The 26399-nt window shown below is 33.5% G+C and overlaps 1 protein-coding gene across 6 annotated transcripts in view; it reads left to right on the top strand.

Annotated features, from left to right (window-relative positions):
• Window positions 1-26399, top strand: part of LOC145267860 (uncharacterized) — a 2055798-nt gene that overhangs the window by 812876 nt on the left and 1216523 nt on the right. For all 6 annotated transcript variants that reach the window (XM_080123344.1, XM_080123412.1, XM_080123509.1 and 3 more), the window contains one exon: window positions 7110-7168. The gene's annotated coding sequence lies outside the window, so the exon portion shown is untranslated. The remainder of the gene's footprint in view (window positions 1-7109; window positions 7169-26399) is intronic.

The following is a 26399-nucleotide window of genomic DNA, read 5'->3' as shown; positions in this document are numbered from 1 at the left end:
TTACGCACAAGCCCGATTTTTAATGTAAGGAGTGAAGAGAAAATGGGGACCAACTCGCCTGGGAGTAGGGGAGCTGGATAGTTACAATTGGTATGAAGGGGGGTCCCTACATTGACCAAGGTTTTATAGGTGAAGCTGCCCCATATATGGTCTTTGCTAGCAGTATCTGCCGGAACAGATACTACACTTTGAGATATTACATTTTTTAGTCACAGGAAAAATTACAATTGGGAAAATTAACAAAAAACTTAGGCACAACGCCAACTCAAAAATAAGGGGGATTGTGAGGTTGGTTGATCCATCTCGTCTCTGTTGTAAATTTTAAATGATACTTCTCTCGGCCAGCCTCTTTTATCATGATGAATTTAAAAATCGGGCTTGTGCGTAATTTGCTCGGTGGGGGAGCAAATAAATACCGCTCTTTTTAAATGTGTATTTATGTGTGTGTGGTGGGAGGGGTGTTCCAACGTAAGCCCAATTGTAAAACATTTTTTATATATATCAAAATATACAAAAAAAGATAACAATTTTAATATAATTTTATTTGTGTCGAGGGGTTTGGGGAAAAAAACAAAACAAACCAAAAAAAAACGGTTAGTATGGCTATCCCAACCCTATCTGAAATGCTAGACCATTCGTTTCACTTTGGTTTGTAAAGGGACAAGGGTTTCGCGAGCAGCCTCTAAATGGAGGTGAGAGAGGTTGTGTCTTAAATAGGATAGAAAAGAAAAAATGGCGGTGAGGGCGGGGGATTATTAGTCTTTGATTTAATTTCCTCCAAGCTGAGTTGCATTTCGAGAGGAAGGGCGGGCAAAAGAAAAAATATTCTTGTTTTTGGAGGCTGGGGATCTTGGAGGCTTGCTAATAAGGGAAACAAGATTTATTCGGCTGGTTGAGAGGCTGGAGGAAGTAGAATTGGAAAGGGGCCGGGGTCCGACAGAAACCCTAGAACTGAGCGCTTCACACCTAGGAGGGCAACACGTATTCAAATTTGGCCCCTTTTCGTACACACAGACTTGCTAACTGTATACATCTTCTTTCAAAAGCCACGCGATGCAGCCATCTTCTGTCGCATCTGATCTTTACCCGTAGCTGGTGTTTAAAGAAAGCGATCAAATCCTGATCAGAAAAAGGCAGCACACCCGGCCATCTTGCAGTATTGACGTCCAAATCACCATTCTCGTCACGGCCAGGATTGCGATGGAGACCATTTGTCTCTCCCGGTCCCACGGCGACCTCATGTTGTCCACTACGTTTGATACAGTAATCAGGCGAGGATGCTCGGGGTTGATGCGAGCCGTCACCTAGCCAACATACGACCAGTACTGGCGGAGTTCGCGGCAATCGAAACATGCGTGCTCAGTTGTTTCTGCGGCCGTCGTGACAGGCAGGCGACTCAAAAACACCAGAACTGCATTGTGTATTGTTGAGGGGAAGCGCATTTCGGACCAATCGCCAGATCAGAGAGAACGATGAATTGTTCAAATGACTCGAACCCGGCGCCCAGCTACACGCGGAGCGGATCTCACTCTGCTGCCAACCCAAACGCCACATAGCGAATCGTCGGCGGCCCCCTGACTAGATCCTTGTGGAGTTCCTTACGGGTGGCAGTCACAAGGTCGCTGGACCCTGGTAGTCGTTTTAGCGCGGCTCGGCACTCTTTCAGGAAGGCTGAATCTTCCCGCGTCCTGCGACGACTCTCGATAGTAGGGTCGAGAATGAGGTCGGGAAAGGTGGCAGTGATCGCGGGGTGGCACGGTTGATCATCTTGAATGTAGTGACTAAGGAAGGCCAGTCTCTCGGAGTCTCGATGACATCTCAAGTCCGGCATTCCCAAACCTCTCTCACACGGAGGTTGAATACAGACCTGTCTGCTTAACCAGTGTCTTCCTCTGTCCCAACAGCGAGAACAAGAGTTCGACAAGAGCTGTTAGGTGTTGTGCAGGCAGAGGAAGTGCGGCCAGTCTGTACAGGATAAGAGGGAAGACGTATGTGGCGCCCGCCTCAGCTCTACCCTTTAAGGAAAGTTTCCTAGGAAGCCACGCATCGACCGCAGCTGCGACCTTTGACAGTACCTCCGACCAATTCTTATCAAGCTGGGGACCCGGTCCGAACCACACGCCGATGATCCGAACCGCGCAATCAGTCCAGCTGAAGGGAGCCGGGAGGTTTGCGTTTCCACTCCAGGCGCCCAACCGCAGTCCGACCGACTTGCCTCGGTTTATCTTGGCCCCCGTGATTCTTTCGTACTTTGCAAGCGCCTCCGACACGATCTCAATGCATCTGAAACCCGACACAAAGACCATGACATCATCGGCGAACGTGGATACCTTGGAAGCTGAGCCGCCAGGCAGAGCCATTCTGCGCAGGGCCGAATTTGCCTCCCCACGTCTCAGCAAGCGGAGCAGAGGCTCCAATGCCAGGACGTAAAGCAGGGGCGACAGCGGACAACCCTGACGAACCGACCGAGAGATAACAAAGGGGTTCGAGCGCTTTCCGTTGACTTACACAACAGCCGGTGGCTGTTGATACATCATGGAGATCCACTTGCAGAAGTCCGGTTTAAAACCGGCGGCCTCTAAGACAGATGCTACACTTTGATCTTGGCCAAAAAGGCCAAGAAAAACTTAAAAATCTATAAACATCATCTATTAATAACAGACCTTTGATCTTAACCAAAAAGGCAAAGTACAAAAGTGTTACGGACAGACCGATCGACGGAGTGACTTATAGAGTCGCTTGCACGCGACTAAAAACGCATAGATATGTCAATACAGTAGAACCCTTTGATACGATGGCATTGGGATATATATATATATATATATATATATATATATATATATATATATATATATATATTTGTATCTTTTCTGTTCAGGTTACAATGTAGAATAAGATGTTTTCTAGCTCCCGCTTATGATATTAGCCTTACTTTAAGGCGTTATTACAAAAACGTTTTTTTTATTATATACCTGTCTATTATATACTGTACTATATTTTGTTATTAATTATTAATGTCATATTCCGTGGTCCTACTGTAAATATACAAATTAGATTATACATATTTCGAAGATAATTTTCGTATAGTAAATATTAGTGGTCTTTGAGAGAACAAGAACAGTGCATAGTTCTAACAGAACACACATTTCCAACGTGATCTCACGCCATCACATATAGCCACCAAATTCATTTTTTATCTTCCCTCAAAATAAGGGCGAACATTTCAATTTACTCCATTAGATAATATATGTCCATGTTAATACAAAAAAAAAGAAAATCAATTTCCAATTTCATCAATATGACATTGTACTTTACAACTGATCTGAGAATTAGTAGCGATATTTTTTGAACTTTTTTTCCGTATGATTGGCAGATTAATTAGTTTCTATGAGACGCATTTTGCTTTATATTGACCTATTTATTATATTTTCATATATTAATTAATTTTTGTTTGCAATCAATTTTACTTCTGTGTGTTGCATTATGTTTCTCTTATTTTCATGAAACTACGTAGCACGTGTTGTTTTTCTATTTTTCCTGTATTTCTTTCGAAACCCTTTATTAACGTTGCACCCTTAGTTTTCATAACCCAAATCCAATGTCTCCCTTGTGTGGAAACGTTGAGCAAAGCACACCATCATATGTGTCGGATTCTTTGTTCTTTGGTTTTTTTCCTTTGTTTTCACTGTCCTCTTTTCAACGTTATGTATGTGATTTCCCAATTTCAACCCGAATCGATGATGTGGATGGTCAATATGGCAGCAAATTAATACATATTAAATTGTGGGTCATACTGTTTTTACTCACGATACCAATTTATTGTACTTTACATAGTCGACGATTTATAATATGTGAAATCAAAGTAAATATGTATGTTATACTTTATAGAAAAAGCTGAGTGACACCTCGTATTATGCTCATCTGGTTGAAGCCTCTTTTTACTAAAACAGTATATGAGCCATATATATATATATATATATATATATATATATATATATATATATATATACGCACATGAGAGACACTCTGTTTAAAAAAATACCTAATGCATTTATTAAACACATCCTGTGCACAGACAAGGGGGGGCCTAATTTTTGCTTGAGAAGCTGCATGCTATTTCATTACTTCTTTGTAGCTGCTTATTCTATCGATTCTAATGGAGGGTGTGTCGTCGGGACGGCTTGTACACTGACCCGTCAAGTTTTGCTCGAAAACTTAGACTGACTCAAAATTTAGATTAGCTAGCTGTAAGACCATTAACCGAAAATACGTATAATTTAAATCAACATTTCAAAACTATTGATTATTTATTGTGTATTTACTTTCCTTTCACTGAACTCCCAAAAGGATATTTTTTTCTTAATTCCAGAAGAATACTGATTCTTTCTAAAATTCTTATCTTACTGTTCCAATATATAATTTTAAAAACAACAAACTATATTTTCATTTAACGATGGCAATCGATGATAAGGTCGAAATGCGCTAGAGAACGATGTGAAAACATATCAGTTTTATTTACAGCAATTTAACTGATTTTATCTCTGAGAACAAATAGAAAATTACATAGTAATCATAATTTCCGATGAGGTTTTTGGGATGATGGCGGGCATCATTAATATAGCTCTGACAGTTAAATGATCACGGATAAGTTAAAAATAAAATACAGCGATAGAAACGTGAATGTAAGACAAATAATTCAAGATCTTCTCTGTGGGTTTACATTTTACTTACCTAAAAGCTGTTTAGCATATGCAATCATTTAAATTAAACAATATACCGAATACGGTATCGAACATATATCTTGTTTGATCTCATCAATGTGTAACAAAAATATTTTAAATAATATGGTGTGTGTGTATTTGTAGTGAGAAATATTATACTGATGATTATTTACCTTGTATATAATCAGCATTAAATAATGTAACATGAGCGAGTCGGCTAACAAAGCGTAATTTATATATTGCTATCTACATCCTCACATATAATAGATAATGTGTTTTTTAATGAAAAAAAATTTCAAAAATAGATAGTACCATAGTTAGATTGATATGTGTTTATGTGTTAATAAGACATACCAATAATTACCGTACCCCTATTTTATTCAGATTAGCCTTTTTAGTCAATTTAATATTTTGCGTGAAAACTTAACTTTCCTTAGTGAGAAAGAAAATTTTAAGTTAAAATAACTTTCCTTAGTGGGAAACACAATGTTTAGACTAAAATTAAAATATCAGTACGGTAGTTATTTTGGTGTACTATTAACACTTTAAAGACGAATCTATATCGTAGATCGTAGCAAACACTGTTGCAAATGGATGATACTTCATTTACATTTGAATATATATTATTTATGATAATTAATACAGGGTGACCCCAAAACGCCGGCCCTGTGTACACTTTGTGTGTTACCTCCATTATTTATTCACCGATTGCCCTTATTTTACAACGACCGTGAATACATTAAGACCCCAGTGAGAGCTGAAACAATGAATATACTGTGTTAAATTTTACAAGAGGTGCTCGTTTTGGAAACCCAGGAGAGTTTCATGCGTCAGTTCGAATGTGAAAAGGCTCCATTTAAAAGCAGAATTCAGAACTGTGTGGACCACTTCGAGAAGTGAAGGGAACGTGGAGAACCTTAAGGCTGCCAGAGAGAACCGAAGCGAAGTCAGTCCCTCGTATGCCCTATGAGACTTGCAGGAGAGTGTGGGTGAACGATATCAGGGCTTACCCATAAAGAATACAGAGGGTCCAGATCCTTACAGCCTCAGACAAAAAGAAGAGAAGGGCTATGCCAGTCAAGATGCTCGATAAGATCGAGGACACACCAAGCTCCCTTAACCTTTTTTTTACCTCAGATGAAGCACACTTTCATTTTGATGGAAAGGCCAACTCCAATACAAATGTCGCCTGGGGTTCCTTCAGACCCAACGATGTAACCACCAAGCCCCTGCACGCTCTGAAGTGCACGGTATGGGCTGCAATCTCGGCCAGAGGCATCCTCGGACCAATCTTCATCGAAGACTCAGGCGTAGCTGTGGAAGTCACCAATTAGCCGTATGCGGAGATCCTCAAAACCTTCAAGAGTTCCAGACAATCTACCCCTCGCTCATTAGCAAGTACTGGTTCCAGCACGACGGAGCAAGTTCTCACACCTCAAACCTGTCCCGAGATTTGTTGAAAAAGAACTCCGGAGGCCGAGTGATCAGTCTCAAGGCTGATTTTGAGTGGGCACTCCACAGCCCGGACCTAAGCCCCCAGATTTTTTTTCTTTCGGGCTATCTTAAGGACAATCTACGCAGGGAAACCGAGAACACTCACATAACTTTAGGAAGCCATCAAGGGGGAGATGAGAGCCATTACCAATTCGATCTGTAAGAACGTTATGGACAATTCGTGCTGTACCTCAAGAAATGCGCGGAGCTAAATGGAGGCTATCTAGAACATATGCTGTAGAACGGAGAAAAAAAGGCCAAATACCCTAATGTTTTGATGTGGTGTTTTGAATATAATAAACTAATTATGACTACATTTCATTTCATTCGAACAAAACACTTAGAAACGGGTCCTAATTAGAGTCCGGGCCCGTTTTGGGGGGTCACTCTGTACATCTTCACATTTAAGCTGACTGCAATGTTTACAAAACATGCAGAAATATACAAGTGGCCGAACCGACTTTTTAAATCTAGACTAAAATGCATGTATACGTTGTTATTGCTGAGATTGTTCCCTTATGAAAGGTAAGTGAGGGGATCTAGAATGCAAATTGTTTAATGAAAATAATAAACTCGCTGATTAACTTTTAAAGAAAACACTATCAAACGCTGCTATCTTGTACCCCTCAAGGTGTATTAAAATTAATCCCAAATGAAGTAAGAACATTATATCAAAATAGGTGCATTTAAGGAATACTACATCCGCAAGAACTAAGCGTATTATATGATGCGTATTATATGATGATATATCAGGTTTATCTATTTCGCTCTGTCAATTACTTTGTAATACTATATCATTAATATATAAATATAATATTATTTTCTGCCGCATACTTACATTTTAAAAAGTGATTAGTTGTTTACATTTTGTTTTTTTCAATTTTTACATTACAGAACAATAACAATTTTCTCTGATTGGATAGGATACAATTTGAATGGACTGATTTCTAAAGGTAAGACTTTTATTATATCTATTACAGCTAAATGTTTGGAACACATTCATTGATTTCTATTGTAAAAACGAAGATAAACCTTTGCCAAACTGGATGTTCCTGGATCACAATTTGTTTTAAAATAAAGATTCTGAATGCTTCCTCGCATAAATATATTATTTTCTGTTTTTATATCTCAGCGTTTTGCATTAAATCATGATATTTAATCAGTACTTGTATCTCGTGGTTTAAATAATGCGATTGATTCCTCTTTCTTAAAATACTATCGGATTGCAATGCTGGAATCAATAATAACTTTCTCGTTAATAAACATCACACGTTGATCGAACGTCTTAAAATAGTGGGGTTTGTTTCTATACCGTTTGGCTTTTTTATTCAGTACATTTTTCATTTTCTCTTTTGAATTTTATCTGTACTGTATCCGTATCTGGCATCAAAGTTTTAATTCAATGTTTTACCAGTCGAAATTATGGGAAATAACAGTAATAGAATTTAAAAAATAGATCCACAGCTTTCCAAAAAATTCGTTTAGGCACAAATGACGTACGCTCATTTCCTTTGTGTAGTATTTTCCCCTGATTAATAAGTATGCACAAAATTTAACGAAACTGTCTACTTTTTTCGTAAATACCAGTAATGCTCGACGATTTTGAAAGACGAACCATGAGTCTATAGTTGAATGCATCACAGGTAAAACGATTAGTGTCGTAAAGTAGGGGCATCACTCTGTAAGCATTTGCATATTATCTATTCTTCTGATACATTTATTGCATTATATATCTTCAAAGACTTGATTTCAGACGAATAGAAATCGATTATATGATATAAACTTTCCATTGCATGTACTTGATGTTGAATCGCTCTTATATTTCCTACAGTATACTCTTGGCAAACTGTATTTTTTTTTCGAGAAACATTTACTTATTTACAATGACTCGGCTGAAACGTAAATTCATAAATTACATAAAAATTCAAGTTGCAAGTAAGGTTAAATAGTGATCTTTCCTTTTTAAGAGATCAAGTTTTGTAAATTATGACGATAAACGTAGTATATAGTAAGGAAAGTCATAAACACGGGCATTCTGTTTTAAGAATAGTAGTTTCTTTAAAAAAGCATACACTATTGGAATTAGTCACAACAGACATAAATTTCATTATTTGCGTAATTCTAATCATCATTTAGCATAAACACATGTGTAATGTGTCACTATGGTTGTAGTAGGAGACAACTACGACGATAACGATATAGTTTTATGTAATAAATTAATACAATTAAGTAAAATAAGCTAAGAAATAAAAGTGTCACTACGACATAATTTTATAATTGTTTACATCAGAAACGTGCTTTTAGTTTGACAAGAAAGTTCTTGCGGGATTTACAATTTAAATTGAGATACACATATATCTGCCTAAATAAATAGTTATTCATCGACACAAGCACCATAAGAATCAAAACACATTTGCCAATGCAAATCACTCGTATTTAAGACAGTCGCTGAAAACGTTTTTGATATCGCTTAGGTGTGTGATGAATTCATTACGCAGAAAGTTATCGAGATGATTTAATAAGTGGTAGTCTATATGTGAGAGTTATGAAGTATGGGAATTAAGCAAAATTTCGAAGGGTAACAGTTCAACTTCTGCAGGGTCTTCTTTCCAACATGTATTAAGACATGCTCATGGCGGAGAACTGGGTCTTTTTTTCACTATAGCTGGATGTTGTCAAAGTTTCTAATGCATTTCATTCATGCATAAAATATAAAGTGTTTATAGTATTTCGCTGTCTTTATAGTTTCGTCTGCTTCAAAAAATGCTTGAGTCCGGTTGCAGACCACGGAAGAGAAAGTATGACCTTTTTTGTTGTAAATCTGGCTTCAGGAAGTGTCGCTGGACAGCGTCTAACCACTGAGTTTAGCGTCGGCGGTTATCGTAAATAAGCCAATTTTATGGCAAGTAATAGCCCGCTCGAGAAACGTGTCGTTCTTGTTCGTTAAAAAGAGAAAATAATCCTTCATAACGGCGACCTATTTGTTTTCGTTCGAATTATAGGATATGCATTTCAGTTTTGTGTGTGTGTGTTTCCAATATTTTTCAAGTAGTTTGAAATCATCGTATACGTAAACCGGAAACTATTACAATGCTCGGTGACAATGACGTATAGTCGATGATTATGAATTGTAACATTTTATTGTCAGATAGATTTTTTTAAAAGATGTGGAATATGCTATCTTGAATATTTACGTTTAATAAGTGTCAAGAATGTTAACTTCATGTTACTTTTATGGATGGAATTGAAAGTAACAATCATATGAGTGACAAAATACCAAGACCGCATCTTTAGACTACGTGTAGTGGTGACGTAATAAAACATAGATTTTGAGATGTAGACGTGAGTGATAACCTTTAGATACGCATCGGGTTGGAAACAGATAAGGTCTTTATGCCTGGACGACTAATGCATATAAGAACAGAGACGATTTAGAAAAATGTGATTTAATAAAAAGCTTGCCAACTCTGATATCGAACACAGATATGAAGAAATGATTATATTAAAAATATAATTTCAGCCTGACCGTTTTCAATTTTGGAGAATAACACCTACAATTTTAGGATTTGAAACCTTCTTTTCATAATTTGTAGGATTTTAAATCTTCTTTACATAAGGTTTCAAGTATGTTTTTGGTATAAATAGGTAGTAAGATAAACTTATTCCTTTCTATATGAAGTATCAAAAGATATCATAGTCTATTTATTTATACAACTAAACTTAGGGCATGCTTTTCACAAGTTCTAATTTTAGTTATGAAAAATGATGTTAATAAAATGTCCACCGGTTGCATTTCCACACTCTTGTGCTCTCTCAACGGCATTGTCAAGAACATCACTTAATGTTTCAGGGGTAATTGCCCTAATATATTTCTCTATATTGTTTTTTAAGGGTATTTATTGTAGCTAGTTTTATTGCCTTGGTAGTAGGGGGATGCCTCCTGTTGAAGTTTCTGCGAAGTTCTTTTTAAGTTTCTGAGACCGACATTCAACAGAAAATATGAATTAAAAGAAAACATCCGCTACTCGGTAATTAAACGACTCCAGAGACATTGGGATAGTTACAAGAGAATTGAAACAAAAAAATTGACAACATATCATAAAATTCATGAGTTAGACATTTTTTTTTATAACCATCAGTTTATTTTGGGGCACAGTATATATATATATATATATATATATATATATATATATATATATATATATATATATATATATATATGTGTGTGTGCTTATATATATATGCTTATATATATGCTTATATATATATATATATATATATATATGTATATATATATATATATGTGATGATCATATTTATTGGCACGGTAAAATAAAAGTTAAATTTTGTCTAATAAATTCTAAAAGAGGGATTAAATTAAAGAAAATAACAAAGTATATTATGTATTTTTAACTGGCCTTTCCGATGCAGCAATCGGATTTTAGAAAAAATAAATAACAAAGGAACAACAAACATAATTGCAAAAACCCTTGTTCAAAATTATTGGCACGGCTTTGTTTTTCTTTTAGTATCAGTATAATATCAATCAATTTCCGGTTTACGTGCTTTCTGAACTTTTTTATAGCCATATTATGCTTGTTTAACGCTAATTCAGTGAATAATTTTTTTCAGATAATTTTTAGATAGCGATTTATTTAAACTATTATAAGTGACTTAATTATAATTTTCAATCGCCATGGTTAAAACTAAGGAACACAGCGAAGACGTCAGGAAGCTTGTTGTAGCATGCCATACCAATGGGGAGGGCTATGATAAGATTTCAAAGAAGCTAAACCTTCCCAAATCCACTGTTAGAGCCATAATAAACAAGTTCAAATCGCAAGGCCACGTTATGAGTTTAGAGGGTAGAGGGAGAAAAAGGATTCTTTCCCCAAGAGATGAACGGAAAATTGTCGACAAGTAAAACAAAACCCAAGGATCTCTGTTGGGGAGATTGTTGATGAACAGAGCACATCTGGAGTGAATGTATCTCGTCATACAGTTGGTAGAGTTTTGAAGAGAGCTGGTTTAAAAGCATGTCGTCCGAGAAAGACTCCCTTATTGAAGCCTATGCACCTGAAAGCAAAGCTAGCCTTTGTAAAACGTCATATTGATAAAGAGGTTGCATTCTGGAAACGTGTTCTATGGACTGACGAAACGAAAATAGAGTTATTTGGGCATAATAAAGTGTCTTATATTTACAGAAAATCTGGCGAAGCTTTCCTGCCTAAGAACACCATACCCACAGTGAAGCACGGTGGAGGCAGTTTGATGTTTTGGGGATCCTTTGCTGCCTCTGGACCAGGGCGACTTGTTAAGGTCACAGGTAGCATAAAAAAGGAAGATTATGTTAAAATATTGGATGAAAACCTGAAAGACTCTGCTAAAGAGCTCTCACTTGGTCGTCGTTGGTGGTTCATGCAAGATAATGACACAAAGCATTCGGCTAAACTGACTAAGAAATGGCTTGAGGACAATCATATTAATGTTTTGGAGTGGCCATCACAAAGGCCAGACCTTAATCCAATTGAAAATTTATGGAGAACATTAAAACTGCTGATATATATATATATATATATATATATATATATATATATATATATATATGTATATGCTGATAGATATATATGTATATGCTGATATAAATATGCTGATAGATATATATGTATATGCTGATATAAATATGCTGATATATATATATGTATATGCTGATATAAATATGCTGATATATATATATATATCCTGATATATATATATATATATATATATATATATATATATATATATCCTGATATGTATATATATATCCTGATATATATATATATATATATATATATATATATATCCTGATATATATATATCCTGATATATATATATATATATATATATATCCTGATATATATATATATATCCTGATATATATATATCCTGATATATATATATATATATATCCTGATATATATATATATATATATATATATATCCTGATATATATATATATCCTGATATATATATATATATATATATATATATATATATCCTGATATATATATATATCCTGATATATATATATATATATCATGATATATATATATATCATGATATATATATATATCCTGATATATATATATATATATCCTGATATATATATATATCTTGATATATATATATATATATATCCTGATATATATATATATATATATCCTGATATATATATATATATATATATATTTATATATATCCTGATATATATATGCTGATATATATATGTATATGCTGATATAAATATGATGATATATATATATATATATATATATATATATATCCTGATATATATATATATATATATATTTATATATATCCTGATATATATATGCTGATATATATGCATATATATGCTGATATATATATGCATATATATGCGTATATATATGCATGTATTTGCTGATATATACGCTTATATATGCATATATATATGATGATATATTTGCTTATATATTTGTGCTTATATGCTTATATCTATGCTTTTATATATGCTTATATATATGATTATATATATGCTTATATATGTGCATATATATATATGCTTATATATATGTGCATATATATATTCTCATATATATGTGCTTATATGCTTATATCTATGCTTTTATATATGCTTATATATATGATTATATATATGCTTATATATGTGCATATATATATATGCTTATATATATGTGCATATATATATTCTCATATATATGTGCTTGTATATAAGCATATATACAAATATATATAAGCATACATACATATGTATATGTATATATGCTTATGTATATGTATATATGCTTATGTATATGTATATATGCTTATGTATATGTATATATGCTTATGTATATATGTATGCTTACGTGTATGTATATATGCTTATATATATGTATATATGCTTATATATATGCTTATATATATATATATATATATATATTTATGTGTTTATATATTTACTCTAACCTCTCTTTATTTGCCACTCAGTCCTTATATTTTAATGAGTGATTTTTCTGACAAAGGGGGGAAGGAAATGCTGTATTCTAGGTTTGCAGTATTTTGCGTGGACCGCGTCTAGAGATTGCGGGAAGTTTCTGTTTCTCTATATATTCTTGTTTCCCTATTACTAGTAAGAGAGCTGGACCTTGTATTTAGCACTGAGGAGGCGTTCCTATCAGCCGGTGCAAATACTGGGGCTACTGTATTGTCATTTGGTGAATGTATCTTGGACCATCTTGGAGCTTTATGTTGGGCTTCTCGATGCCATGGTTGTGGGTAATAATCACCGCTTTACCTTTTCATGTGCTACAAATAACATGCTCCTTTATTTCTATTTCTCTCTTACTTTCCGTCTCTGTCATACTTCAAGCAAGTTTGCCAGCCTAGTCCACATTTCCGAAAACTCTATCATGGAAAGTGTCAATAAAATATACACGATTAAACCCGGATCACCAACCTCTTACTTACACACCAACTACCATGTCTCCTTCTCCAATATCAGGATTCTATGTTTTAACCTTCCAAAGGTTTAAACCCAATTACAGGAGATTACACCAGACATATTCTTTCTAATCGAGACTGGCATTTGACAAATGTTTATCCTAAATGAGGTCGTAATTTAAGTATACTCTAATTTTACATTCTGACCCCAAGATCGGCATTGACATGGAATATGTCCGTATGAATAAGATGGTTTTCCATGTGGTAGGATCATCTTCAGAGAAGGTCCTAACTTTCCATGTATGTGCTTCCAGGTTGCACTTGCTCAAACTACTGCATTTATATTTGCTCTATCGTCTCAACAACAGCGGTGTTAATATCTTTAAACGCGTATCTGAGAAAATTAACCACATTCTATCTGCTTATCCTTCAGTTAATATTCATGTCTTTGGAGACTTTAATGATCACAATGTAGAATGGTTAACTTACTCAAACAAGACCGAGGATGAGGGGAGGTTGAGTCATGATTTCTCCATTGCTTATGCCCTCATTCAAATTATTCCGAACCCACCCGTGTGCCCGATACTGACGGCCAGTATGCAAGTCTCAAGAGCTTTTTCCCACAACTTTCTCTGAACTATGTTCAACTTCCGTTCTGTCTCCACTTTTATCTTCCGACCACTCTGTTATATAAGTTAAGATAAAAATTAAACGTAGTAAGTCCTCAGATGTATCTATCCATCGTACAGTATATCTATACTCTATGGCTTACTGGGATAACTTCCGCACATTTATATCAGATCTACTTCTGCGTTCCATGTTTAAAACGGATGGGTCCTCTACATTATCGACTTACGGATTGGTTAATTGTAGGTGTATACCTTTTCATACCCTCGAAAAAGTTCCATCAAAAACCTAACAGCCAACGATGGTTCGCTTCAGAATGTACTGCTGCCATTGCGCAAAGAAATCACTTTTTTCACTGTTTCCAACGTAATAGATGTATGGAAACTTAAGCCGCTTTCACGACGTCCAGCATTCTTTGTAAGAAAGTAATAACGAACGCAAGAGAGTTATATGCTAAATACGTCAAGTCCAAAGTAGCTAAATAGCGGCTTGGTTCCCACCAGTTTTGGTACATATCAAACATAATCCTGAACTGAAGCATGTGTTAAATCCCAACTATCATAAATGGACCTAAGGTAATCTCGCCAGCATCAGACAAATCAAACTCTACACTAAGAATTTGCAGCTAATTTTGCCCTTTGCGACAAAGGCGGCCAACCTCCAATAGCTCCATCTGTATCAGAAAACATGCTGTGATATAAAAATATCTGTACGGGACGTTGCCAACTAATCAGAAAAACCCTGATTCCAGAAAAGCAACCGGCCCTGTCGGTATTCCAATCATAGTACTCCAAAGTCTTCAACCAGTAATAACGCTCATCCTTACAAAACTGTTTAATCGTTGTCTTAAGGAGAATACCTTCCTATCACCCTGTAAAATTTCATCAGTACGCCCTGCATTTAAGAATTCATATGGCCGCTCAACCCCCTCTCACTAGAGGCCAATAAGTCTCTCGTGCGCCATAAGTTAGTTACTTGAATCTGTTCTAAATGGAGAAGTAATTTACCATATCAGCAAAAAAAAACTTAGTGAAACGCAATGATTTTGGTTGTGCTAGATCTACATCATATGTGCTTACAGTTATATCCCATAAGATTAGTTAATCTCTTGATAAAGGCAACCTTTCTAGGGCAATTGCTCCCGACATATCAAAGACCATTGATAGAGTACAACATAAATATTTACTACACAAGATCTCCACATACGCTGTATCTGTAAATGCATTAATGCTGGAGTCCTTCAGGCGTCCATACTGGGCCCAACTCTCTTCCTGATTTATATTAATGATCTTCCACATCACATCCTTACAACATTCATATACATTTATGCTGATGACACTACTATGTATGGTAGCACATCTAAGAATATAAACGACCAAGTTCCCTCTGCAAGTGGTACAATGCGGGAAAAGGTGGCTTGTTACTTTTAATGCATCCAAAAACTAGATTTTATAATCAACGCTCTGACCCCCATCTGCCATCAATTGAAACGAATGGTTCTCGTCTTGAGAAGGTCTCATGTTTTGACAAGCTTATGTGCTTAACCTTTACTCCCGATCTTAAATCCCTTGCAAAGGTCGGTGGAAAAAATGTGGGATCCTTCTATCGATCCAGAAGATATCTCGCTGCTGATACAATTTTCTATCTGTATAAGAGCCAGGTACGTCCAAGGATAGAGCACTGTTGCCAAATTTGGGCAGGAGCTGCTTGAGAGGTCTTATCCTGCATTGTTGGAGTTCCAAATAGACTTCGTAGCCTCGTAAGTGATGTATTTTCTCTTCTCTGCAATTTCTTTCTCACAGAAATGATATTGGGAGTATGTCTCTGCTTTATCGTTATTTTCATGGCAAGTGCTCGGCTGAACTCCAAACTTTTGTCCCCCTCTCGCCAAACTTTTACATAAAACGCCAGTCTAGTAGAAAACACTATCATTAGTTCCACCTACTCTTTATCTGTGCCTAAACCTAAACGTAAATTCCATGAGCAAAGTTGCTTTCCTGGAACTGCACGCCTATGGAATTGTCCTCCGTTTTTCTGCTTTCCAGTTGACTACAATATGGTTGTCTTTAAGTCTAACGTAAACGAGTTTTTGATAAGCCGTTCCATATTAGTAAACAACTTTACAGAATTTCCATTACTAATGATTACTATATTGTCCAATTTCTAATGTACACTCTTTAACCCTTATTCTTTTGGCCTTACTAAGAGGTGATGCCTATGTAAAAAAAACATGTATGTATATATTTATATATGTACATATATAAATATATATATATGCAGATATATATGTACAAGTATGTATATAGATACAGATATCTACATGCACATATGTGTAGATATATACATATATATATATATCCCTGTACATAGTTGCAGCTCTATACATATACATGCATGTTCATATGTTTATCTATCTATCTATCTATATATATATATATATATATATATATATATATATATATATTCCTATGCACATATATGAAGATACATATATACGTATGCACATATATCCATATGTATATATGCAGGCATATATACTTGCATGTATGCACATATATGCAGATATACAGTTAAATTACATATGTATGCAGATATATATATATATATATATATATATATATATATATATATATATATATATATAAGATAAGGTCGGTGTTTTTGAAAAATCTAAAGTTTTGTCACCAGTGAAAGTTGCAAAAATATGGGCAGTACAAATAGAATAACCTATTATTCTTCCATAAGACGTTGGATGAACATTTTATTTTTAAAAGCGTCTATATTAATGTACAGAAAAAAAACGTTTGTCTTTTTATGATTTTATATATATATATATATATATATATATATATATATATATATATATATATATATGAACATATTTAGTATTTTTAAGTTTAAATATTAATGAGTGTGTGTATGCATTCTAATGAATTATAGATTAATTGACATACTAAATAGTCAAATAGTTATATATCTACTCTCACCAGCAATAAATATCTGAAATGTTGCATTTTATTTGAAGTTATTGTTAGAAATAGACTGACACTTTCTGTTATCAATAAAAATATTTTAAGTCTATTTGGGAAATGTTTACACATAAAAATCTTCACATATTTTTTACTGTTAGGGATTTTACTCTTTCTGCAAAACCATTAAACAATTAAAAATAGATTATATAACTACTTTTGCTTAATCATGTAAAAATTCTACCTATAAGCACCTTTTCAAGCATAAATGGCATAATTTCACAGCATTAGCCCGTAGCAAGTATATGTTTATGTCTTGCTTCAAGTTCATGGAATAATTGAAAGGCTTCAGATGTTCATGTCACGGCCTTTTCAACACTTCATAAATGTGCAGGTAAGCCTTGCTTTCTGTAACGCGCCAATAATTCCTGAAGTTAACAACATATATTTCTTCAGTAAATGCTGCCTCTGAAAATCTATTTGGGAACAGTTTTATCAAATGTGTTTGTGAAACCTAGCGACATTTTTCAAACCCCTCATCACTTGAACGCCACTCCTGTAAAATTAAAGGAGAACCAATTATTTTAATGGACTTGGCCAAATGAACAAGGTGTTTTTTTTTATAATAGGGGTAAAATATTAAAATATTAATTGATAATATATATATATATATATATATATATATTAATCGAATTATACATTTTGATCAATGAATGTATACTAACCTAATTCAAAGCTTCTGCTCTCACTTCTAGTTTATCTGATTTTAACATAGAGATCAAAATATTCTTTTGCAAAAAGGCAACATCATTAAATATGTTTGGTGAATTCACCGTTGTCCATTAAGTTCTTCTGTCCGTCATTTTCTCAATAACGAGGCCTTGAACTTATTTTTCAATTTTGCACAAAGATAAAACATGATAAATAAATAAAAAAATACTAGAACAGATTTTCGTGGAAAACTACGATTGCCGCCCTACGAGTGCCTTTCGGGGTGAAATGACTAAAATTGATACGTTTGTATTCATTAAAACATATCGAGGCCTTGAATTTTATGAAACTTTCGGAAAAGTTTTAACTAACTGATTTTTTATATAATTTTGTTTGTCTGTACTTCGCGATAAAACTTGTGTGTACACAGAGGCCTTTTGAAGGGCTAATAAAAGCATTCCATTTTGGGGACTATTTTACCATAGTTGTCAAAAAAATTCTGTGTATGCCTATTAAGTTGTTTTACAAGGTGCTGAAATCTAATTGAAATATGTTAAGGCCTAGATGATTTGGGGATTAATAGTAAGCAAATGATGGATTAGTATTTTTTTCATGGTGGAGAACTATAATTTACATGTATTAAGTTCTAATACTGCACAATTTTCACCTGGATTTGACGTTTTCTGTGGATATTTGGGGATAAATGTGTGGGCATATGTTTAACTTTCTCATTTTCTGATGTCTTCTTCACTGTGCACTCAAGGGATACCATGTATGCCTCACTTGTTTTTACTGCAATTCCTTGGATTTCTGGAGGCTGACTTTTATCTCTTGGATCATTTTAAAAATATATAATTGCTGATTATGGAATTAATTATTTATTTTAAGTTCAAACAAAATAACTGCATATATCTCTAAAATAAATCAAACGACGCTGTGCATTTTATGTATTTCTTCTGAGAGACAATTATCTCTGATCCATAAATACATTACTCTGATGGCCGAAGCAGTCTTCTTTCCTTATTTAAAGGTCAAATCCTCCATGCTGCATATTTAAGATCTACTTTACCCCTTAGCATCCAAACAGACTACTCTAAAATTAGTCTATAATCCCCAGTGGGATCACTGTTTTCAATTAGACTAGAGTAAATACAGCGTAGATTACTACTTATTGAAAACCTCAACTTGGGGCAAATTAGAGTAACGCTTTCCACACCATTTTACTTCGTGCAATTCCATCAATTAATTTAAATAACGCTTAAAAGGAAACTCATTCTGGGCTAGACAACAACAAATAGTGTGTATTACCCCAATTAGTTTATACTCTAAAAATGTACCCAGTCTGTATTTATATACCATATTTGTGTTTTTGTCATCGAAAATTACGACGTTTTGCGTGCATATACTGTTATATTGTTTTAAAACATTGATAATTCATCTGATAAAACACCACTAGTTGCTCCAACAGTAGGAATCATTTGCGTGAGATACTCTTACTCCAACATCCCATCTCTTTCGTGAATGTCAAATGTTGTTCTTGACCCTTAGCTTTTCTAAGTGCATAAATACTGGAAAAATACTGGTTTTACTTACCTAACAGGATATACCACAGGTCAAATAAATCGCGCAGAAATTGTTCGCGAAGCAAAATAATGTATTTGAAAAGAAAAAATGTTTATATATAACAAATATATGAAGAATCTTTGTGTTTCTTAATTAAAGATTGCTAAAACATAAAATGCAAAATATTTGATTATTTTATATTTAATAATCTCCGTAAAAAAACACGTGTAAAATGTAAACAAAATCGATAAGTGTTCGGGGGTAAATAGAATAATTACCAGATGAAAATAACCCCCGAATAAGTAGTTGTTCCATTTATTGTAAGTGAAATATTTTACAGTATTTCTTTTTATTGATGTATATTTAGTATTCCAAAAACAATATAGATATTACAAACAAGCGGAAACATTATTGCTTATATTTTCTCCATATGCTTTCTTAAAATGCAGTGTTATAACAGGACTAATTTTTTTTCCATTAAACACCGGCATGGGGTCAGCATGTTTTCAATGTTTAAATGCATTTGCTCAATAATCGTTAAATATTTGCGAGAAAAAATAATTGGAAACTATTACTAAGTTCTTTTTAAAAAATCTCTTTATTCCTGATTCTAAAATCGGCCTACTCTTTTATATATATATATATATATATATATATATATATATATATATATATATATATATATATAAATCAGAAATTATGGGCAAACATCTGTATTAATAACCATACTAAACATGATATTTAATTATCTTCACGCTGATATCCGATAAATACTATACAACGACTCTATAAAAACGTTATTAGAAACCGTTTATTTGTCAACTTTTCCGTTATTAATGCGATACCCTTACTGCAAAACAATCATATTGTCTAAGAAAAATATTTGCTTGACACTTACGCTGTGCTCTTTTTTAATATAGAAAACTTATATTAAATCACGGTAAATAAACACTTATGTAGATAACACACATTGTAAATTACCAATTGCAAAATGTATATACATAAGGAGACATACTGCTAATATTTGCGTTCTATTTAATTACACATGTGCCGTTAGCCTGACTCTTTCATATTGTCTTAAATGGAACACGCACATCAAATCTGTTGTCAAGGCCGCTGGAAAAATGGTGGGATCTTTCTATCGATCCAGTAGATATCTCACTGCTGATGCAATTCTCTTTCTATATAAGAGCCAGGTACGTCCAAGGATGGAATACTGTTGCCACATCTGGGCAGGAGCTGCTAGAAAGGACTTGGTCTGCCTTGATAGAGTTCAAAATAGACTTCGTAGCCTCGTAGGAGATGTCCTTTTCTCTTCCTTGCAACCTCTATCTCATAGAAGAGATGTTGCGAGTTTGTCTCTGATGTATCGTTATTTTCATGGAAAGTGTTCGACTGAGCTTCAATCTATGGCCCCCCTCGCTACACTTTCACAAGAAACACTCGTCTTGCTGTAAACGCTATCAATAATTCCCCCCACTCTTTATCTGTGCCTAAACCTAAACGTAGATTCCATGAACAAAGTTTTTTTTTATTAGAACTGCACGCCTGTGGAATTGTCTTCCGTTTTCCTGCTTTCCGGCTGACTACAATATGGTTGTCTTCAAGTCTAACGTAAATAAGTTCTTGATGAGGCGTTCCATATAAGTTATCAAATTTAACAAATTTTCATTACTAATGATTATTATATTGCCCAATTTCTACTGTACACTCTTTAACCCTTATCCTTGAGTGGCCTATTGCCCTTGATAATGAGTTGATACCTATAAAAAAAAGAAAAAGTCCAATGTGAACAAGTTCTAATTGAGTCGTCCCCCTAAGTAATCCAAGTTTAAAAATCCCCACTGTTTACTATGCTAAAATCACAATGACTAATGTATACCTATTAACCCTTCGAGTGGCCTCTGGGCCTTGATAAGTGGTGACACCCTTGTAAAAAAAATTGTCATGCATCTATTCCCAAGAAATAAGATTTAAAAAATATCTCGTAGACTACGTTCAACACTTTACTCTCTCTATTTTCTTCTGTTTTCCACTAGGTCTTTCTAAGGTTGATTTATTCTATGCTTTTCTACCCGTCAATTTGAGATAACACCCGACTCTTAGACATAATGGTACTATTCCTTGGCATCGATTTCTTTTCGTGCTATATACAGTTCGCTCTATAAAAATTATTACCTGTAACCAATAACATTACACAATTAAAAAAAATTCTGATGTAGCAAATATTTTCTGCAAAATACAAGAACATAAGAAGTGTACCTGATTCATGTCAAGCTGCATATATCCTGGCCTTTATACTTCTATCTTAAAACTTCTTGATTTAAGTAAGGCCAAACTAAATAGCCTTATACAGCTGTCGTTGATTGTTACTGTTCTGTCACCGGCTAGTAAATGCATTATAAAATGTTCCGAAGTTGCACTCTGTCCATTAAGATAAGAGGAATAGGTTGAGTTTATTATTGCCATTAATGGTGCATAGATAACAGCAGACGTAATGGAAAAAAATACTGGTCATGTCCAGTAGGAAATGTCTTATCGGAAAATCGTCTACTAATCAGTTGCACTTAATATTACCGAGTGTATATATTACTACCATTGTAATGCAAATAGTAAAAATGTGCTTGTTCTTTTTTCGAAAAAGAGAGAAAAAGCAAAGTATGATCCTGAATATCATACTTAAATATTCTGTTTACATATTCTGATAAGTCCAGAGGTTATTTTATTTCTATTGCTGAAAGGGCCATCATAATCTTTTTAATAATGTGCATTCAAAAAAAGTATCCCTCGCCAGTTTACATATAAAGATTGGTTTTTATTCTCTCCTTGATAACATCCAAAAATTACAAATAAGGGATGAAGGCGACATAAAATAATTGTGCTGGTGCATTCGTTATTCTTTAGTTAAGCTGTTAATTAAAAATGTGAAGCATATAGATGATAGTTTTCTATCCTTTTACATTTTTTATTTTTTAAAAAGTAATCACAAGAATTAATTATAAGACTTAACGACTTTCTTATGAAAAAATGTAACCGCGTTGAAGTGAAACATTTTAATTTTAAATGTTCTTTACAACCGTCAGACAATGATCTAATCGTTATACGATGATCTGTGTATTAGAGCTAAATTGCCCGACTTAATTCAACTGAAAGTGCTCAACGATAAGAAACGAGTTTCTTAAAGGATCTGTCATATATATATATATATATATATATATATATATATATATATATATATATATATATATATATATATAATTACAAAAGAATATACACTTATCATGGTCAAAGATCGGAACTATAGTTAGACTTTAATGTGTACAATAGTCAATAGGACAATATAATAATCGTCAGTAGTATAAATTTGGAAAATTCAATTACTTAGTGACTGTTCATCAACCACTTTTTTACACTGAACTTGAAAACCATTATATTGTAGCTAGCTAAGAAGCAAAGCAACGGAAACAATTCCACGGACGAGAATATCAAACAAATCAGCTTTGTTTCTGGAATCTACACTAAGGGTTAGGCACAGATAAAGTCTGGGAATAAATTGATAGTAATTTTAGCGTATCAGCCGCCTCGGGTTAAAGGATGTGTTGCGACAGACTGGTCAAAGATATTTAAAACACGGGTTTTTGCGAAAAAGAAGAATCAGCCAGAGACGGAGATGGATGTGCCGATCGAGTAGGCTGTCCCACATCTTCCCCCCGCATCTACCACCACCACGATGACAAACACGAACCATTACAGTGTTCGCGCTCAAACGACTTTAATGTAACAAGGAATTAGTGTGTTATTGTATCTCTTTTTGTGTAATATACTTAGTACATATTAGTTCTCCCCCCGATTTATCGAAAGCGGGCCTATATTTTTATAGGCGTCCGGCCATACGTTAGTCCGGACGATTGTCAGATAACCGTCCATTAGTTTTTTCCTGAAATTTTTCCACATATTGTATTGCATAAAATAGATGTACATAGTAGAAAAAATGTAAAAAATCCCGAGGTACAAAGGTCCAAAATGCCCCCAAATGGCCAAAGAGGACATTTTGTTACGTAACATTTGATCAATTTATTAGATTATTCTGAAACTTGGCCAAAATTTGGGGCCATTGTGTTTAATGTAAATCGAGCATGGGCTACCCTGGTAAAATACTGGTTCGCCTTCCCGGTGGTTTTAGTGCTAATAACGCCAGTTTTGTGGCAATTCTTTCATATTTATTAACAAAATATGAATTTGTCTGACTATACTGTGGTTTTACACGGTGGGCAAATCAAATAGACATGAGTTAAGGACTAACACTTCACCGTTATACATTTACACTGGAATTCAAAAGACGTTAAAACAATGCCCATAAAATTGGACAAACATAACACTATTTACCCCAGAGTTTGATGTGAGGTCATTGTTCTTAATATGAATTCAGTATAGGTAACCCTGGCAAAATTTTACGGCTAAAAACACGTGCCTTTTTGGAGCTCTTTTTTTATATTTCTCAAACACTTTAGATGTATGTCTATATAGCGATTTTCCATGGTACTGAATTAATGCATACATTGCTTAAGACATGAAACTGCAGCGTCTATCCATTTTCCCCTAGTATATTGCGTTTCCAAGACATACTACGGGTCCCAAAAATGTGAAAAATGATATGTTTCCCCTATAACTTTTTCCTTATCCATTATTTTCTTCTTAAACTTGGCGAAAATATGAAGGCAACGTTGGCCTTCAAACTTCTCACATTCATCATTATTTCACTATTTTTTGTGGTGTCATCTCACATGCAGAACAGAGGTAGCACGCACGCGTGGATTGTTTCTTTTTAAATGAAAGTACATATTTCTTTTTTAATGGGCGTACATATTTCTTTTTTTAATGGACGAACATATTTCTTTTTTAATGGACGGACATATTTCTTTTTTAATGGACGAACATATTTCTTTTTTAATGGACGGACATATTTCATTTTTTCATGGGCGTACATATTTCTTTTTTAATGGACGTAAATATTTCTTTTTTAATGGACGTGCATATTTCTTTTTTAATGGACGTACATATTTCTTTTTTAATTGACGTACATATATCTTTTTTAATGGACGCACATATTTCTTTTTTAATCGACGTAAACATTTCTTTTTAAATGGGCGTAAATGTCTTTTATAATGCGCGTACATATTTCTTATTTAATGCACGTACATATTTCTTATTTAATGCACGTACATATTTCTTATTTAATGCACGTACATGTATCTTATTTAATGCACGTACATATTAATTTTTTAATGCACGTGCATATTTTCTTAATTTGCTTTTTTTATATGCACGTACATAGTCTTATTTCATATGCACGTAAATATATCTAATTTGATATGTTCGTACATATTCCTTTTTATATGCACGTATATCTTCCTTTTCATATGCACTTACACATTTCTTTTTATATGCATGTTATATGGAAGTATATATTACTTGTTATATGAACGTATATATTACTTGTTATACGCAGGTACACATTTTTATATGAACGTATATTGGCGTCCGCATATGCAAGTTCACATTATTACATGCACACCCATACTCCTCTGTAATGTATTGGATTAGGTGTATTACATTTAAATCTTTGTTCATTTGTATTAATCTTAAATTAAGTATAGTTGAGAAGACATACAACTCTGCAGCATGCGATAGCCAATTTTCATCAAACATTCAGTTAGATCAGAGAAGTAGGTTCTGAAAAAATTTGAACTCAATATATATATCATATTATTTTAAGAGTACACTAGCAGAGTTCCATTATATCTAGTTCCTAGCCTATTTTCATTATCATACAACTTTATAGGAAGATCAGCTTAAGGTTCTCCGAAAATATGTTGCAACAAATAAATATGATTAAGCCTATGTATTTACACTTATTGACATGGACAATATTTTGGCTTGTTTATTCACTATAAAGATTTTGAAAAAGATTTCCTGGTGAGTATAGGTAAAATTTGACATTTATACTTAGAATATCAGGTTTTATTGATTAATTATAATCGCTAACTTTGAAAATAAATTTTTATTCAGCGCACATGTTTCTACGAATATCCATAATATTTGCGGAAAGGTCGACTATTTTATAAAAAAATATAGTGAAACGCGCAGTCATATATGCGAATACAATTCTAATATATATATATATATATATATATATATATATATATATATATATATATATATATATAATTAGTGCTCGGACGTGCAATATTTTACTAACAGGTCGCAGCGCCAGGCTCAGTCATTAGATACGATGAAATATGATATTTATAATAATGCATACTGCGTATTTATTGTAAAAAAAAAACCCATTACCTATTGATTTTATATCGAACTTCATATTTAGTAGTGTAATAGGAACTAGCAAACACATAAATATATAGCTTGAGTGAAACCAGCAAAAATCATAACCAGTTCTACGGCGAAATTCTTAAGCCTCTGGACATCATTCGTACGCATGCGCATATATATATATATATATATATATATATATATATATATATATATATATATAGATATTATATATATACACACATTATATATAGATATTATATATATACACACATTATATATAGATATTATATATATATACACACACATTATATATAGATATTATATATATATACACATTATATATAGATATTATATATATATATATATATATAAATTATATATATATATTATATATTATATATATTTTCTATATATATTACATATATACATTTATATATATATTATATATATATGTTATATATATATATATTATTCATATATATTATATATATATATATTATATATATATATATAT

This window comes from Euprymna scolopes, chromosome 1, assembly GCF_053919585.1.
Source record: "Euprymna scolopes isolate OS-2025 chromosome 1, ASM5391958v1, whole genome shotgun sequence".
Classification (NCBI taxonomy): Eukaryota; Metazoa; Mollusca; class Cephalopoda; order Sepiida; family Sepiolidae; genus Euprymna; species Euprymna scolopes.
The sequence above is the reverse complement of the archived record's forward strand: the minus strand, read 5'-3'. Positions and strand labels throughout refer to the sequence as shown.